Here is a 13,063-nt window from a genome sequence, read left to right on the forward strand (position 1 = left end):
GACAACAAGCAGCACAAACTGATAGCAATAACGAGCAAGCTGGTAACACTTTATCTAACAGTATCAATGAATTTGACGTTAAGCTGTACAAGTGTAGAAAGCTGCAGCTTGAGGTCGCTTATCTGGAGGAATGTATAGAGAAAAAAATCATACCAAAAGGATTGCGCCAGTGGCACTATCCAGCGGGTTTGGTAGAGAACTCTACATTTCATCGTGAGTTGATTCAATTGTTTGATCGACAGGGGCTTGAATTTTTAAAGTCCCTCATTAATTTTTACAATATAGAAATTAGTAATCTAAAATCTGAACTGGAGAGCCTCGAACATGTTATTAACATTCATAAAGACTTTCTTAGATATAAATATGAATATTGTAGGGTTTTTTCAAGCATCAAGGCAACAATGGACAAATTGCTTGTTACTAAAGAGAGAAAAATAGCTCGAGATATGAATGATTACTCTAACAACAGGGCTTACCCTAAACCTCCGCTTATTGTATCTACTGCCTCAATGGATAATACATTCACTCATAATAACAATAACAACGATAATGGGAGAGAGGCAATTCAGGTCCCTTCTCATAGTACCTCTCCCAATGAAAACGAGGATGTTCAACCTTTAAGGCGAAGTGAGAGGCTTATTAATAACAATAACAGTAGCAATAATAGAGAAAACGATGCTAATAGTAATAATAATCAAAACAGGCGTTTTAACAACAACGCCAATAGGAATGATGGATCAAATCAGCAGGGTTTTCGTTTAAACTCCACTGCTCAACAATTCAATCGACAAACCAATTGGAATCAACCTCAAACAAGAAACAAAAGGAGGCAGAGAAGGTGATGGCCCTTAACATCAATTTTGGTTCTGTACCCCGTATACATATAAGTTCGGGGGGGGGGTGATTTCAAGATTTATAACTACACCATTTCAGATGTCCCCCAGGAAATGGTTGACTTTTTATCTAAAGGTTTAACCTTCATTCCAGGAAAACACATGGACTTAGTTAAGACTGTGATTGATTTGAAACTTTTTGTTCATAAGGTGAACCTCAACCTGCTCTTGGGTGAGAGTTCTAGTATGGTAAATTCCATTAGAGTCTCGAGCTTGTTTAACCCTCCTTTACACCATTTATATCTTTTTGAAAAAATGTGTGAAATGGATAATAGGGCCATTAACAACAAGAAGAATTGTCGGAGGGATAATATTACTAATAACATTAGCCCTTTTGAGTACGACTTTTTAAATTTGTTGAAGGGTTGTAATATAAGGGTTATGAAGCCCAACAAAGGTGGGGGTCTGGTGTTTATGGACCAATCTACATATGTCGAAAGCATGTTTAAACATCTTAACACAATGGTTTACACTCAAGTTACCCTGAATGAAGTTAATCTAGCATATAAAAAGATTAGGTCTATTTTAGGTGATTTATTTCTTGACGGGTTTTATAGATATGGACCTCCACCAGTATTTATCAATGATAGCGCCCATAACACCAGTCCTATTTGGCACCCCCAAGATACATAAAGCCATTAACAACCCCCCTTTTAGACCCATTGTTGATGGCCGGGGGTCTATCACATATGGTTGTGCCAAATATATCGACAGCGTTTTAAAACCACTTGTTGAGAGCGAGCCCCAAATTTGCAAAGACTCATGGGGATTTTTGAAAAATATTAATGACTTGGAATACAAACAAAATGTTTGCTTTTTGACAATAGATATTAAAGATCTTTATACTGTAATTCCACAAAAGATTGGTCTAGAGTGGATAAGGGATTTTTTTATATTCCAAGAATTTAGATGATAACATCATTTTACCTAATTGAAACATTATTAGAGCTAGTTTTAACAAACAATTTCATGGTCTTTGAGGGGCAATATTACTTGCAAAAAACTGGCGTCGCTGTGGGTTTGCCCTGCGGCGGACGTTTTGCTAACGCTGTCATGGCACATTGGGAGAATATTTTTTTGTTCACCAGCACCTTGTTTAGAGACAATGTCTCCTGGTACACTAGGTACCAGGATGACATCTTTTGCATTTGGAAAGGTGACATGGCTCTAATACCTACCTTTATTAACAACATTACACAAACCACTAACTTTTTGGAGTTCACTTACGTTATAGGTGAGGGTTCAATAAACTATCTTGATATTTTGTTGATCAATGATAAGGTAAACGGTAGATACAAAAGTGTAATATACAGGAAACCGACCTATTCTAATGCATTTTTACATTTTTCTAGCAACCACCCATATCATCAGAAAAAGGCCGTTGTTAAAGGCCAAATGGTTAGGGCTGCTAGGATGATTTCTGATAATTTTGACTTTTGAGTCTGAATGTGAACAACTTCAAAATATGTTTATGAATAGGGGTTACCCTGGACATATGGTCATCAACATTAAAAAGGAAGTGGTTTTTAAAAGAAGTGTAGGTTATTTTAAACCTTTATTGACAGGATTAGGAACGACTTCCATGGTATATACACTTAATCAGGAGGGTTTATTTAATGATGGAGTGCCACATAACAGTAACACTTCGAGAGTACATCAAATTAGTTTTCTATGTACTTTTTCTCTTGATTATTACTTGATTAGGAATATTTTAATAAAAACTGGGATATTATTAAAGATGATGAAACACTGTCAAAATCTTTAGGTACAATGCCCAAGATCACATATAGTAGGGGCCTTAACCTTAAAGCCATCCTAGAGAATCAAAGGAAGCCACAGTTGAACAGGCCCACTGGCATGTTTAAATGTGGAGATTGTTCTCAATGTAAACACATTATGGCCAGTAATCAACTTTGTATTAATGGTAAAATATGCAAAGTTAATTTTAGGTACACTTGTGACACTAAAAGTGTCACATATGTAGCTTTATGTAACCAATGCAATGGTTACTATATCAGAAAAACTGAGAAGAAGTTTAGACAGCGTATATACGAGCATTGTTACGCTATAGGTAGAAAAGACATTAACAATGCATTGGCTAAACTTTGTATAGAACATCCTGGCCATAGTTTTAAATTTGCCATATTACAACATAGGCCCAATGACATCAGAGGGGGACCCTGGCAAATTCTTTTAGAAACAGATGGATTGATGTGGCAAATTAGGACAAGGGCACATATATTCCCAGGGTTGAATGAAAATATTTCTATAAAATGTTTTTTACGGTTGCTTGCCCTTAAAAGGTGACTGCTATTGAATGAAATGTATTTATATGTTTGTATACATTTTTATGTATATTTTTAGATATTTATTTAATGTGTACACAATTGGTACACATTTGTATTTATTAATATATTTACAATTTCATTAATTTTCATTCACTAACTGATATGTGGTAACTGTTTTTCACACATACGTAGATATTATAGCATGAATAAAAACAGCATGTATTATGGTTAGCTCATTTGATCAGTGTTCGAAAATGTAGTTAATCTATATATCAATGTACCCTAGGTTTGTTAATGTGGGTACTCTTGACTGTAACAGGTTAATGGTTGTTATTAGATACATGTACTTTTGGTCGATTGATTGTAGGTATTATGTTATGAAACATTTTGCGATTTCCAATAGATATTTTAGGTCATTTTACTTTAATTTAGTTTTATTGACTTTTTATGTTTATTACATATATTTTTCAAATTTGTGTATTGTATTTGTGTAGTAATTTTGCACTTTTGGCTCTCGAGTACTTCAAAGCATTTAAAGTTCAATGTTTTAAGAAGTTTCATTTGTTGTCTTGAATGGTCAGCAATTATTCTATTTAATGTTAATTGATTAATAAGTTTATTCAGTGGTTTTAAAAGGCAGACTAATTTGATGCTTTTAGTTTTTGTCTAAGGAAGGTGAGGCAAAGACCTTGCCGAAAGCGCTTACAACATTAAACGTTATTTCAAGTATTTAGCCGGTTCTCATAGTGTTCCTTCGCCTTTTTAAACAGTTTTTGTCTTTCGTTGTCAAAGAGTGGTGGAACATTGGAATCAGTACACGTTATATATACCCATAGACACACACACACACACACACACACACACACACACACACACACACACACACACACACACACACACGTGCACACACACACACACACACGTGCACACACACACACATGCACACACACACACACAGACGCACAGACACAGTGATGAGGTCAAAGTGATGTAGCTTAAAATTCAGCTCATTGTGTGGAAACCTCATGGGGCCACATTACTGTTTAGTTTAGCAAAAGTGGGTGTTATGGTAGTAGATAACACGTTTGCTGGAAGCCAACAAAGCAAGTGTCTGTCAGGGGGTGCCGAGGAAAGGCAGTGATTCCTGGAATGTAATATGAGCCATACTAAATATTCCATCTCCATAACCTGTTATGTTATCTCAGACACAGTACCTCCCTACATTCCAAATGTTCTCGACACACTACCTCCCTACATTCCAAATGTCGTCACCACATACCCATAATAATGCATATCATCATTATCCTCCTTCCCCCGTTTTTCTACATGAGATCAGAGTATCATGTGACCTATCGCAACCTGTGTTGATTCAATGCCTGTGTCCTCCTACCTTCTTTGAGAGTCATGTCTGAGTATTGCAGTATTCTGTCACATAATCCATCCCTCTCTTTGCTGGATGACCTTATTTCCTCTTCTCTGTTTCTCTCAAAACCCTGTCACCAAATGGACTTCTGTTTTCCTGAACATGCGTCTGAAACACTGTAATCTGCTTGTTTTGACCTTTGCAATTGAAGCTGCTTCATTTTATCACAGTGTCCCACAGTGTGCTCCAACCATTGTCTTAGTCACTTCATCCCCATCACGTCCACCTTCCTTAACTGCTCAGCCTTTACTGCCCATTTTTCTGTACCATAAAGAAGTGTTGCTCATAATGTGCATTTTGGCACCTTACTTTTCAGATTCTTTGACATTATTCTGTCACACACACACACACACACACACACACACACACACACACACACACACACACTCTCTCTGCCATTTGGCTGCAGCCCCCTCTGATTCTAGCTTTGACCCCTCCCCCCATTCAGACTTGCCTTCTCCTCAACAACCCTTCACAGATACTTGAAACTGTTTTCCTGTTCCGTTATCTTCCCTTTAGTCACAATTTTCTGCTTCTTCTGATTTCTCCATTTGCTGCTATGACAACTGTCTTGTCCGTACTCAGTTTCATTCAGTGTGACTTCAGTTTTGTATTCATACCCCAATCATTTGCTGAACTTCTTGTTCACTGTCTGCTTGTAAGGATACATCGTCTGTGTACATCAACTTTATTGACCTGTCCCCTTCAACCAGTTTGTTAATGTAGTCCATCACCAGTATAAACAACAGTGAGCTCAGAGCTGAGCCTTGATACACACCCAACCCCACTGAGAACTCCTCTGCAAATCCGAAAACTGTTAGTACTTGTGCCGTTGGATTCTTGTACATAGTCTGCACTATTTCTATCAATGTTTCTGGGACCAAATCAGCTTTGTCAGAAGCTTTCTGCAAGTCTGGAAATCCTTATTTGGGCTCCTTCCTCATCTTTATCTTCTTCTCCACTATCTGCCTCACTGCCATCATTAGATTGACCACGCTACTTCCTGATCTGAATCCAAACTGCTCATCTCCTGCCTTACTTTCTGTTTATATGTCTATCTGTCATACTTTCCTGCAATTTCTGGAAATGTGACAGGAGTTTGCTACTTCTATACTACCTGCAATTGTGAATGTGTAAGGTAATGAAAAAAACAATATCAGGGAACTTGATGTTAGATTATATAACAAAGGATGGGATATCAAAATTACAATCTCTTGCATCACCAGTTTTATTCACAGTCATCTGTGAATAACAGCAAGCTGGTTGAGCTCCACATAAAACTTGCACAAACACAAGAAATCAATCAATATCTCAGTCTTCCACTGCTTGGGCAGATAGTGGCTGCAGGTTGTCTGTATCAAGCAAGCCAAGTGTTTGATAAGCTTTGAGACACTAAGTGTTCCCATCATGGACCACTGTGACAGGTGTACCTAACTAGGCTAATGAGGACTAATGTCACTAAGAACCTGAATGTGTACAACTGTAGAGCATATGTGCAGAAATCCTTATCAGGAATTCACAGACTCACATTCCTGGTCCTTTAACCTCAAACCAGACTGGACTAACCTAACAGCACACAAAGTACAAATGCATACATGCATATACAAGCAAGTAGTTGACTAAATCCATCTAATCAAGAAACAAACTGACCAACCATGATGTAGTCAGTTAAAAGAAACAGAACTGAAATAAAAATTAAATCAAAATGGTGGATGTTCCCATCTCAGAGTAAGTAACCACACACACAAACAGTAAAGTTAAAATAGGAAACATTTGAAATAAATAAAATGTCACAACACATTTCTGTGTAGTAAAAAAAATACAGCATAAGTACACAAAATACATAATTGTACCCATTTATTCCTCACCATGAACCCACAGAACAGGAATTAAAGCCACTGACTTATCACTGCCTCACAAGCTGTCAAAAATAAAAAGGTGCACTTACCTGTAATACCCAGCAACTCTCTGTTGTATTTATGGTTCAAACAGTCTTCTGGCAGTAGTGGTAGTAGTCTTCCTCTACAAAGACAATTTCAGAATAATTCCTTCAAAAAAATAGCCAGGTGGTTGATATCCATGTAACAAGGCATGGCTCAACAGTACTGTTTCTTCTTTTACAAGAGAAAAGGTTGCAGGAAAGTCTCCTCCAACTTTCCACTCTGACTGTGTGTTCTGAATGGAGACAAAAATCCTGTAGGAAGTTCAAAGCATATCATACCTCTTACAGAGCTGTACCCCACAAGTAATGGCTTGTGTGTCACTTAAATGTGAAGTATTGATAGAATAGGAATCTGTCAGACCTGAGTAATGAATCTCTGTCTCCACCACCTCGTTAATGTGAATGGGAACATTTTCACCTCTTTTCAGTGTCTGAGATGAATGGAGAAGTTTTTTACCTGCCTTTACACTTGCTGTGGTATTGTCTTTGCAAGAGAAGTTTTGTTTAAACAGAAGATTCAAGGGATTGAGGAACTCAACACTTAGCTAAGAATAATGAGACCACATTTATAGTAAATCTCTTAAAAACTCAAATACTATCAGTTTCCTTACCACATAGTGTAACATTTCATAAAAGTCCTTATAGTAATTATACAGTGTTAGTGAAAATGTAGGTAATGACTTCTTCTTTCGGCTGCTCCCGTTAGGGGTCGCCACAGCGGATCACCTGTTTCCATTTCTTCCTGTCCTCTGCATCTTGCTCTGTCACACCAACCACCTGCATGTCCTCTCTCACCACATCCATAAACCTTATCTTAGGCCTTCCTCTTTTCCTGTTACCTGGCAACTTCATCCTTAGCATCTTTTTCCCAATATACTCTGCATCCCTCCTCAGCACATGTTCAAACCGGCGTAATCTTGCCTCTCTGGCTTTGTCTCCAAACCTTCCAACCAGGGATGACCCTCTAATATACTTATTACTAATCCTTTCCACCCTTGTCACACCCAGTGCAAATCGTAACATCTTTAACTCTGCCAAGTCCAGCTCTGACTCCTGCCTTTTTGTCAATGCCCCTTTGTCCAAACCATATAACATAGCTGGTCTCTCTGCCCTCTTGTAGACCTTCCCTTTCACTCTTACTGGTACTCGTCTGTCACAAATCACTCCCGACACTCTTCTCCACCCATTCCATCCTGTCTGTACTCTCTTATTCACCTCTCTTCCACACCCACCATTACTCTGAACTGTTGATCCCAAGTATTTAAATTCATCCACCTTCGCCACCTGTACTCCCTGCATCCTCACCATTCCTCTCTCCTCCCACTCATTCACACACACATATTCTGTCTTAGCCCTACTGACCTTCATTCCTCTTCTCTCTAGAGCATATCTCCACCTCTTCAGGGTCTCCTCCACCTGTTCCCTACTCTCACTACAGATCACAATGTCATCTGCAAACATCATAGTCCACGTGGACTCCTGTCTGATCTCTTCTTTCAACCTGTCCATCACCATTGCAAATAAGAAAGGGCTCAGAGCTGATCCTTGATGTAATCCCACCTCCACCTTAAACACATCCGTCACTCTCACCGCAGACCTCACTGGTGTTACACTACCCTCGTACATATCTTGTACCACTCTTACATACTTCTCTGACATTCCCAACTTCCTCATACAATACCACAACTCCTCTCTAGGCACCCTGTCATATGCTTTCTCCAAGTCCACAAAGACACAATGCAACTCCTTCTCTGTACTTCTCCATCAACAATCTCAGAGCAAACCCGCATCTGTAGTGCTCTTTCCTGGCATGAAACCATACTGCTGATCACTAATCATCACCTCCCTTCTTAACCTAGCTTCCACTGCTCTTTCCCATAACTTCATGCTGTGACTGATCAATTTAACCCCTCTGTAGTTACTATAGCTCTGCACATCACCCTTATTCTTAAAAAAAAAAAAAATCTGTACCAAAACACTTTTTCTCCATTCCTCAGGCATCCTCTCACTTTCCAAGATTTCATTAAACAATCTAGTTAAAAACTCCACTGCCATTTCACCTAAACACCTCCGTGCTTCCACAGGTATATCATGTGGACCAACAGCCTTTCCATTCTTCATAGCTATCCTTACTTCCTCCTTGCTAATCCACTGCACTTCATGATTCACTATCCGCACATCATCCAACCTTCTCTCTCTCTCATTCTCTTCATTCATCAGCCCCTCAAAGTACTCTTTCCATCTGCTCAACACGCTCCCCTCGCTTGTAAGTATTTTTCCCTCATTATCCTTTTATCACCCTTACCTGCTGCACATCTTTCCTAGCTCGGACCCTCTGTTTAGCCAATTGGTACAGGTCCTTTTCTCCCTCCTTAGTGTCCAACCTTTCATACAACTCTTTATATGCCTTATCCTTAGCCTTCACCACCTCTCTCTTTGCCATGCACCTCATCTGATTATACTCCTGTCTACTTTCTTCATCTCTCTGACAATCCCACTTCTTCTTCGCCAAACTCTTTCTCTGTATACTCTCCTGTACTTCCTCATTCCACCACCAGGTCTCCTTGTCCACCTTCCTCTTTCCAGATGTCACACCAAGCACCTTTCTAGCCATCTCCCTTACTAGCTCTGCTGTAGTTACCAAGCTGTTCAGTAACTCTTCACTGCCACCCAGTGCCTGTCTTAACTTTTCCCTGAACTCCATCTCACAATTACCCTTTTTCAGTTTCCACCATTTGATCCTTGGTGCTGCCCTCACACTCCTCCTCTTCTTGATCACCAATGTCATCCTATAAACCACCATCCTATGCTGCCTAACTACACTTTCCCCTGCCACCACTTTACAGTCTCCAATCTCCTTCAGACTGTCCCTTCTGCATAAGATATAATCCACCTGTGTGCATCTCCCTGCACTCTTGTATGTCACCCTGTGCTCCCCCCTCTTGTTAAAATACGTATTCACCACAGCCATGTCCATCATTTTCACAAAATCCACTACCATATGTCCTTCTGCATTCCTTTGCTTAACACCATATCTACGCGTCACTTCCTCATCCCCTCTGTTCCCTTCACCAACATGCCCATTGAAATCTGCTTCAATCACCACTCTCTCACCCTTGGGTACAGTCATCACCAGTTCATCCAACTCACTCCAAAATTTTTCTTTCTCATCCATCGCACACCCAACTTGTGGAGCGTAGGCACTAACAACATTTATAATTACACCATAAATTTCCAGCTTCATAAACATCACTCTATCCGATACTCTTTTCACCTCCAAAACACTCCTAGCATACTGTTCCTTCAGGATAACCCCTACGCCATTTCTCCTCCCATCCACACCATGATAAAACAATTTGAACCTGCCTCCGATACACCTAGCCTTGCTCCCCTTCCATCTGGTCTTTTGCACACACAATATACCAACCTTCCTTCTGTCCATCATATCAGCTAGTTCTCTCCTTATACCAGTCATACTGCCAACATTCAAAGTTCTGAACCTCACTACCACAGTCCTAACCTTTACCTGGCTTTGGGCATGCCTTCCCCCTCTTCTCCTCCTTCGGCCAACAGTAGCCCAATTTCCGCCAGCACCCTGTTGGCCAATAGTACTGGTGGCGGTCGTTGTTAACCCGGGCCTCAACCGATCCAGTATGTATATCTGTACTGTTGTCCGCATGTATGATTTGGCAAAATTTTATGCCGAATGCCTTTCCTGATGCAACCCTCCCAATTTATCCGGGTTTGGGACCGGCACAAAGAAATGCACTGGCTTGTGCATCCCCAGTGGCTGGGTAATGATATAATTCATAAAATTGTGTACTGTGTGTGAAGACTGAGATGAAAGCTGACAACAAACATTTAAAGCCTTGTATATGGGCAATGGTGATACAGACTGACTAACTACATCAGAATACTTTGCAAGTGATCGTATTTTACGAGAATTCATGCTGATGACTGTATGGTCACGGTCTCTCACTAGTACATTACCAGTGATATAAAAAATTATTCTTCTATAGTAACTGAGGCATTCTGAACTAGACTGCATGACTACTGTAGCTGTGACCTAGTAGTTGAGTAAAATCATGCATACAAAATAATTAGTCAATACTACTCTGAATTCCAGAGTCACCTAAATTAGGAAGGTTTGTACCATGGAATAAATAGTCTGTGAGCAGCAATTAAGCAGTGTCTGCAAACTACTGCACAGCATATTAACACCCAAAAAGTAGAAACTTTAAATGTCCACATTGGTAGCCTATTACAAAATGGTATGCAACTGAGGGGAAGATGCAGGTTCTGTACCCTGCCAGGGGACAGAAAATGGCTGCTGGATGACATCATTTTCCACAAGTCAGAAGCTGCTGATAAATGGAAATGGTGAAGAGAATGGTTTACTAAGTCAATGTCGGGCTGCTTGGTACAATGACAGTCATAGTTGGGTCACATGTCCAAAGATGGATTGTCGGCTTAGAGGTATTATTCTCACTTTGGGTGTGAGAGATGCCAGGTTCATATCCCAGACAAGCTTTGCATTTTACCCAGCCTTGATGGATCTGTTGCACATGTACAAAACCAACGGCACAGGAAACACCAGAGGATCTGAACTTCTTTTATGACATAAGCAGAACTTACTGAATAGACAAATGTGTCCCAAAGGGTCCCCACACACTGAAATAGGCTCCACAACCATGTTCGAACAAAACCTTGATAATTTGATGGGAAATTGTAAACAGCCTGGCCTCTGTCACTTATGGATAGACGCTCTCAACAATAAAGGTATTAACACAATAAAAGTATTAACCTACCACACCCCCTACAAACACAAACGCAAAACCATATTCACGTTTATACACACACACACACACACACACACACACACACACACACACACACACACACACACACGCACACACACACACACGCACACACACATACACACACACACGCACACACACACACACACACACACACACACACACGCATACATATAGACACAAACAAAGACACATAGGTTCATAGGACGATACTAAGCTGGCCCTTATAAGCCTAGCCAAGAATTACACCCATGTTCCCACAAAGTCAGCACCTGTTTCTCCTGTCCAGCAGGGACACAGGTGGGATCCCAGGGATGTATTTTCTGTTTCCCAACCAGTCATCCAGGTTCCTCTTAAAGAGGGCTAGTGAGGTATTCTGCTTGACATGGAGAGGAAGTCTGTACCACAGATGGGGGAGTTTTTGGACACAAATCTATCCCACCAACAAGTTATGTTAATGTGACTGGTGCCAGAAACATGGCCTCAAACTGAATGCCAAAAAATGCATCATCATCCCTTTTGGGGAGAATGATGTCCTCACAAATTATCACATTGATAGTAAGGCACTAAGCATGCAATCAGTCGTGAGGGACTTGAGGACCCAGGTTGATAGCAAACTGACTTTTGACCACCATATTGCCTCCATTGTATGGAATCCTTTCTACATGGCCCACCTCATTAGTAAGGGTATCTCATCCAGGGGCAAGCTGGTCATAACATCCCTTTATTCTTCCTTTATAAAACCCTTTATTGAGTACAACGCCCCTTTTAGCATGTACCTCACAAAGCACATGCAGCAGCTGGAGAGACCACAGAGGTTCCTCACCCAGAGAATACAGGGCCTCAAACATCTACCCTACACAGATACGGTAAAAGCCCTGTCCCTCTACTCAGTCTTCTACAGACTCCTCAGAGGTGGCCTCTGTCTGGCATACAAAGCAATCTCAGACCCCACCCTGATGGGACTGCTGCATATCCTCAATTCAAGCTCCACTCGAGTAACCCGCACGTGTGACCTCAACCTGGTCTGTGACAGCAATAGGATTTGTTGGCGGGACAGATTTGTGTCCAAGAGACTCCCCCTTTTGTGTAATAGACTCCCTCTCCACGTAAGTACCTCATTAAAACCTCTTTTTAAGCATAACCTGGATAAATGGATGGGGAACAGAAAACACACCCCTGGGATTCCACCTGTGTCCCACCTTGACAGTGGCATAGGGTGCTCCCTTGTTGGAACATGGGCTAAATTCTTGGCTAGGCTTGTAAGGGCCTCGGGGCCAATAGCCTAGTAACTTCCTATGATCCTAAGTGAAGTGAAGCTGGTTTGGAGACTGAAGTGCTGCAAAAGGTAATGGCTGTATCTGTCTCAAGCTGCAGTTTCTAATTCTATGTGTGCTAAACTAATGACTAGACTGGAACATGAGAAAAGGAACATGAGATGAAACAATCTGCTGGTATATCATTGCAGGAAGGACCCATACAAGAGCTGGATTCACTCTGTGCTGTTCCTTGTGTTTAGAGACCTATGAGAAGCAGCCATGGCAGAGACTTCACCTTAGCATCCTTTTTATCTTTGTTAGTAGCAACAATGGGACTTCATTTCTTCACTTGATTCGGTAGCACATAAATGTCACCTCTTTATTTTCTTGGAACTATAACACCATTGACTGGACAGTTTTTTTTTATTTATTTTAGGAGTA

The 13,063-nt window shown here is 40.5% G+C and overlaps 1 protein-coding gene across 6 annotated transcripts in view; it reads left to right on the forward strand.

Moving 5' to 3' along the window:
* LOC122799976 (proton-coupled amino acid transporter 1-like) overlaps positions 1-13,063 on the forward strand; it is a 1,348,908-nt gene that overhangs the window by 598,450 nt on the left and 737,395 nt on the right. The gene's annotated exons all lie outside the window — the stretch shown is intronic.

This window comes from Protopterus annectens, chromosome 4.part0 (assembly GCF_019279795.1).
Source record: "Protopterus annectens isolate FY-2018-M chromosome 4.part0, PAN1.0, whole genome shotgun sequence".
In the NCBI taxonomy this organism is placed as follows: Eukaryota; Metazoa; Chordata; order Ceratodontiformes; family Protopteridae; genus Protopterus; species Protopterus annectens.